Source organism: Mus pahari, chromosome 10 (genome assembly GCF_900095145.1).
Source record: "Mus pahari chromosome 10, PAHARI_EIJ_v1.1, whole genome shotgun sequence".
In the NCBI taxonomy this organism is placed as follows: domain Eukaryota; kingdom Metazoa; phylum Chordata; class Mammalia; order Rodentia; family Muridae; genus Mus; species Mus pahari.
Window position 1 is genome coordinate 94308741 of NC_034599.1, and position 6769 is coordinate 94315509.

A 6769-nucleotide genomic window follows, 5' to 3' on the forward strand; every position below is an offset into this window, starting at 1 on the left:
ACGCATGCGCAGAGAGCGTAGCCATAGCGGGTCTGCGCCTGCGCGTCGTCGCTGGCTCCAAAGCTCCTAGCAGTCGCAGGCTTGCATTCAGGCACAAGGCGGTCCTGTAGGGGTGTGCTAGGAAATACCTGCCTCTCAGATCTGTTCCCCTGTGGCTGCACAGAGCAAGGACTTCATTCCTCGCTCTGCGTTAGACATCTAAACCCCAGGCTTCGTCGACTCACTTCCCCACCAAAATGAATAGATAATAAGCTCTTTTACCAAATGCTGTGCCAGGTTTTGCTCTTACAACTTAGCCTTGAAATAATTTATATCCAGATTTCACAGATGAGATACCCAAGAACAGAAGTAGGTTTGTATGGAGTCAGGACTGAAATGTTTTGTGAGCTACGTATTGAGCTCCAGAGAGGGTCTCTTAAAGGGGTGAGGAGTTAGCTACTTGGCTCAGTGCTAAGTTAAAGCCTTTGTCAACCTGAGTATGAGGACCAAAATTGGAGTCCCCAAACTCAGTACAACCAGAGTAATGAGTGTCTGTACAGAGAGGTTGCCTAGGTGAGATAGCTGACAGAAATAAAAAGAATCCCAGGAAGCTCACAGACCAGCCACCCTGGTGTGTGCAGAAACAAATGAGACCCAATCCTCACACAAATAAAGGGACCATTGATACCCCATGTTGTCCCGTGACTTCCACGTGTGCACGCCCAAACTCTGATACACACACACACACACACACACACACACATTTTTGATGTTTTTTAAGTTTGTGACAAGACACAGAATGGTGAAGTAAACTTTTAGAGACCATTGTGCTAGGTATAAGGACCACTGCTCCACAGGGTTTTACAGTAGGGGAGAGAGGTTGACCCCAACCCTCAATACAACAGAGACAAGATGGGAACACAGGGTAAGGATCAATCTGACAAACGTAACCCATGCTTTGCTGAAGGCAAGCCAGAATGCTCAGACGTCATTTGGGGGACAGTGGAAGAAGAACCTTATCAAATATGGAGGGCGATCCCTTACCAAGGGTGGAAGATTCTGGCATAAATGACTTAGCAGGATTCTTGGCAAAGCTACCCTCTAGAAGAGAGGGCCTGGGAGCCAAGGTCAGTTCTATACAAGAGGCTCAGTAGAGCGAGACCAAAGTTTGGTCAGGAAGAGAATCTTGTCAACACAGCGGCTCTGGCATTAGCTGGGAGGAAGTGCCGACTGCTCGGCCTCAGAACTGCTGATCAGAGGGGGTGCAGGGGGGGGGTGCTGCTGACCTCTTAGCAAGGGCCCTCTAGTCAGTTCAGATGCTAACATCTAAGAAGTGCTGCTCCAGTGCTTTTGAAAACTCTACCATGAATGCTTTCCCATCTGTTTACCCAGCTAAGTGGCAGGTCTTTAAGGCAAAGTACAAGGTGCATATTTCTCATTCTTAGCCAAAAAAAAAAAAAGGCCTACCAGAGTTGATTATTAACCCTTCTTAAATCCACCTCACTGCAGGACTCCCATAGAGTTCAAATTCTGGCCTGAGACTTTAACGCTAATGTCATTTTATTTATTTATTTTCATTTACATTTTGAGGCATGGTCTCTCTTTAACTGGAACTCATGATGTAGACCAGGTTGGTCTGAAACTCATGGAGATCCACCTGCCTCAGCCTTTCAAGTACTGGGATTAAACATGACTGAAGCCGCCTAATTGCCACAAGTTGTGTTTCTTAGAATTGTTTCCCTCAACATAGACAGAAACTGTCCAAGGTCTGAAGACTCTTGGGGGGGGGGGCAAGGACCTCCTACATCTACTGGACACCAAATGAGAGAGCTCTTGGCCCTGCTTTAAGGACCATAATAATCTAAAGAGGTAGATAAGGGGCTGGCTTTGGGGGAATTCGAGCAGTGCTGTGTGTTTAGAATATACGTGAGAAGATAAGAAGCAACAGTGGAAGAAAAAGGAGTCTGGCCTTTAATCCCAGCCCTCAGGAACCAGGAGGAGGAGGATCTCTGTGTGTTTGAGGCCAACCCAGTCTACATAGGAAGTTCTTAGACCAGCCAGGGCTACATAGTGAGACCCTGCCTAAAAAACAAAAAACAAACAAACAAACAAAAAACCACAAACACACAAAAAAAAAACACAAACAAAACAAAGAACCTGATTGTTCATATTCACACACATGCACTTAATTCGGTTACACTCCAGTTTTGGGAGGAATGGTGGTAAATCAGACTATGAAGGGTTGGGCGCTCTACAATTGGGACTTAGGGGCCAGTAAGTCTCAGAATCTCAAGGGACTAACTAGGGGGCTATTAACGCGTCAAAGCAGATATACAAGCCAGCTCTCCATCCAGCGTCCCTCACCCTGCCCCTATACTAAACCTCTCCCAGGGGCTGGGCTTCCAATCCCCACCCCCTATCCTGATCCTTATGTAATCCAGTCATTCTGGCGACACAGGGCTCTGTTGGCCTCTTGGTCAGTTAGCAGCTCCTCTCTTGCTCTCCGATCTCCTCTCTCCTCTCAGGGTCCAGTTTAGTGTGCCTGCTGTGTTCAACCTTCACTCTTCCCTCAGCCTGCTCTCCCCCTTATCTCTACAATAAATGTCCTCTCCACACTTTAGGAGTAGACATGTCCCTCCTCCTTTATTTCATTTTTTTCTTTCACAGGTGAGGGCAGTGGGACCCCTTTGTTTCAGAGATACTGGGAGGTTTTAACTCCTGAAGCATGTGTCATCCTATTATGATTTTTTTTTTTTTTTGGTTTTTCCGAGACAGGGTCTCTCTGTGTAGCCCTGGCTGTCCTGGAACTCACTCTGTAGACCAGGCTGGTCTCGAACTCAGAAATCCGCCTGCCTCTGCCTCCCAAGTGCTGGGATTAAAGGCGAGCACCACCACTGCCCGGCCTATTATGATTCTTTAACTCTGCAGATATTGAAGACGGGGACTACAGCTGGCTGGCTCACCACCCTGCCCCAAATCTAAAGCAACCTAACAGATAGGAAGCTTTCAAAATGAATTGGTGAAGTTGAATTGATTTAACAACTCAGGCAACAACTACCTAAGTCTGCAGGTTTTCAATTCCTGTACATGCTTTCAAGTTCCGTTCCAGTCTGGTTTCCTCCAGGCAATCTACTTGGTTCCTCCTCCTGGCTGGCCTGGGTAAGCAGGGAAGCAAGGAATGTGTTCTTTATTTAACATCAAATAACACTCAGCTGAACGTCGAATACAGCAAGTCTAACTATATATACCTAATTCCAGCTAGTCTTTCGTCCCTGCCATTCTTCATTTGATATTATTAGTCTGGTTTGATGGGAGGGACGGGGAGATTGTGTATTTGTGAGATTTGGGGGTGGGGGTGGGAGGGAGAGGTGTTTTGTTTTTTCCATGGTGGCTGGTTTGTGGAGCTGGGAATCAAACAGAGGAAGTGATAAACTAATGACTTCATGTCTTCTTCATCAATGCATCACCTGTGAAATTGCCTTGATTTCTGATATAGTGAGAACATAACTGCAGCTTTGATGATATTTAACCACAAAGGGGCATACTGACTGAGAGAAAACACAGCTACCAAGACCCGGTTTTCCTCAGTTGTGTCTGACTCCCATCTACCCAGTATGCCCTGAGTCTGTATGAGTATGGTTTCCTCTTTAGAAAAGCCACCAGGATCCAATCATCGGGCTCCACCTCAAGAACGTACCTTCAAAAGGCTCTGTGCAATATGGTCAGATTCTGTTTCTACTCTCTTGACACGATCAACGTGTGGCTGGGATTAAAGGTGAGTTTGGGAGAAGACAGAGTGTGAAAGTCTCTGCTCCTCTTTGTCCTCTCTGTCCCATCCATTGGGGACATAGTCCTACAAATCCATATTATTGTGATACCCGTCTTGTTACAAATCCCATCTTTCAGTGGGTGGGTCCAGGATGAGGGTTGAGCTATCCCAGGATTTTCCTTTTGAACACCAGCATGCTCTGGGCTTCTCTGTCTTTCGTCCTTTTCAAGGGGTTGAGTGGTTTTTCCACCAAGAGGCAAGAGTCTCTCAACTCTGTCATTAGTGTTCTTTCTTTTGGGGGCGTGGGGGGAAGCATCAAGACAGGGTCTCTCTGTGTAGCCCTAGCTGTTCTGGAACTTGCTGTGTAGGATCCATCTGCCTCTGCCTCTGCCTCTGCCTCTGCCTCCCAAGTGCTGGGATTAAAAGTGCTCACCACCGCAACCTGGCTAGTTTTCTTGTTATATTCATCAGAGACAAAAGTCCGGAGGGTGTCCAACTGTAGATCTAGCTTCTGCTCTCATTTCCTGGAAAAAAAAATGGATAATTGACTTCAGAGCCTTGGTCCCCTTCATGATGGTGAGGGGGTGGGGGTGGGGAAGCCTGAGAAACCCTTGAGTTCTTACATCTCTCCCATGACAAGAGCCCAGTCATCTGTTGTTAGAAGAGTCGGGATAAGGTCATCTCTGCCAGTTACTTCTGCATGATCTTGGACAACAACCTCAGTTCCCACTTCTAAGTAGGAGTAGCTTTGTGTCATAAGAGTTACGTGGCTTAAATGGGAGAAAACGCGCAATGCTTAAAGACGCACGCAACCGTGAAGTGCTGGTTAAATTGTTGTCTGATAGATTACTAGTAGTTTCCTAAAGTAGACACTCTTCTTCTTTTCTCCCCGTGTAGTATGCTGCGATTAAAGTCATGTACCACCACACCTGACTGAAATAGAGTCTGACCTTTTACTAAAAATGCCTCAGAGTGGAAGGAGAGTCACACAGCACATTTGTTTACCCTCAAACACAAGGAGTGGCCAAGAGCCTTCAATAAAGCCTCCGTAAAGGCCCTTTAAGAGAAAGCTCCTTCTAGGCAAGAGAATAGTCGCTGGCCAGGGTGGAGCCCTGACGTTCCAGTTGAGCAAGTCAGTTTCCTGTCCGAGGGGCTACCCTTAGGAAGGTGGGCTCTGTTAAAAAAGCTCGGAGGGATAATTGGTCTTTCAATAGCATGTGGTACTTTTCCTTCCCAGAATATCCACCCCTAAGACAGTGGCTTACCAGGCCGAAGCCATGCAGCTTCGAAAGTCTGTCCACTTTTCTAAGTGATTCAGAAAGGTGTCACTTTCTCTTTCTTCTGTCTGTCCCTTCCTAAGTATGTCTTCCCTTACTCTTTGGGCTTCCCGAACAATTTGGACCTCTTTACCCTTTCTCTGAAGTTCTCTACCATATGACTGCTTGTCCACTGTGTTTCTAACCTCCCTACCAGCTCAAACAATATGTTTTTTCCCCCTTTCTCTCTCTCATTCCCCTCCTTTAGGAAGCAGCTGAGACTCGCAGCTGACCTGTATGGGTGGGGGTGGGGTCTTATAAACTCTAATAAAATTGTCCTGGAGCTTCCATTTGAGTCCATTCTTAAATTATTTTATTAATAAGACTAAGAACGACCAAAGAGAACCCCAATTTACCCTGTATCAGAACCTGTATATTTAGTTCTGTCTTGAATGATAAAGGATGACATATCCACATATTCTGGCCACTCCTACTTGGCCTGTGACTACTTTGAGTAAGGCTGAGCGTAATGGCAAGAACCAACAAAGGAAGATGCACAGTCTTTCTCCTCAGAGAGGCTGGTGCCAAAAGAATTAGGCAAGAAGCAACCAAGATAAAACACAGAGGCAGGGAGATAGGAGAGCCCTCAGGTTACAGTGCAAGCTTGAATTTCAGGTTAAGAGAGAAAAATGAAACCAGACAGTTGTGTTTGTTGCACACCTTTAATCCCTGTACTTGGGAGACAGAGGCAGGTGAATCTGAGTTCGAGCCCAGTCTAGTCTATAGAGTGAGTTCCAGGACAGCTAGGGCTACACAAAGAAACACCCCACCCCACCCCACAACACCCCCATCCCTGTCTTGAAAAATCAAAAAGGGGAGGAGGAGTGAATATTCCCCTCCCCTCCCTCAACCCCTTGCAGTGTTAAGGGAAGTTTAGCATGTAGTGAGGAAGTTTGGGAGCCAATGTATTCCTGCTTGGGTTTAGGCAGGAGCGGCAGTAGGAGGGTGTGGCTCCACATAAAGTCACAGTAAATTCCAGGGCAGCAGTTGGGCTCTTGTCAGTTTCGATCAGCACAGTCCAGGTGTTTGTCACCACAAAGAGCCTTGGGTGCTTAGGAGCAAGGGTGTGTTCGAGAGAGTTAATTAGGGAGAGCAGCTGTCCTCCGTAGAGAGAACATTTTTAAGATTTTTGTCATGCATTCATAATGTATCTCTCTCCTCTGTGTTGGGGTTGTGTTGTATGGTTTATTTAACTGAAGAGAAAGAGAAGTATTTTGAATTCCTGCTGACCTGTGTTTTCTTGGCTACTAAGATTAGGTCTCAAAAGCTCTGGCTTCAGTTCCTTTAAAACTAAAACCCAAGAGCCTGGCTTTCTCACCAGACATCGAACATTTTCTGAGCCATCTTGAAACAACCTTACTTTTCCTGGCTTTTTGGGATCCCAGGAAAATGAGAACTGTTCTTCCCTTTTATCAAAGTCAGTTTAGAATATTCTTCTTCTTTTTTTTTTTTAAGATTTATTTATTTCATTTATGTGAGTACACTGTAGCTGTCTTCAGACACACCAGAAGAGGGCATTGGATCCCATTACAGATGGTTGTGAGCCACCATGTAGTTGCTGGCAACTAAATTCAGGACTTCTGGAAGAGAAGCCAGTGCTCTTAAATGCTGAGCCATCTCTCCAGCCCCGCCCCACCCCTCTTCTGTTCTTGCCGATCTGCTACTCAAGTTTTTGTCCTGTGTTGGTAACACACTTTCAGCACCC

At 46.1% G+C, this 6769-nt stretch overlaps 1 long non-coding RNA gene across 2 annotated transcripts in view; it reads right to left on the reverse strand.

The window, feature by feature from the left end:
* Positions 1–4133: 4133 nt before the first annotated feature.
* The window catches only part of LOC115064800, a 9979-nt gene continuing 7343 nt past the window's right edge, over positions 4134–6769 (reverse strand). For both annotated transcript variants that reach the window (XR_003844615.1, XR_003844616.1), the window contains exon 3: positions 4134–4272. This is a non-coding gene — a long non-coding RNA (uncharacterized LOC115064800). The remainder of the gene's footprint in view (positions 4273–6769) is intronic.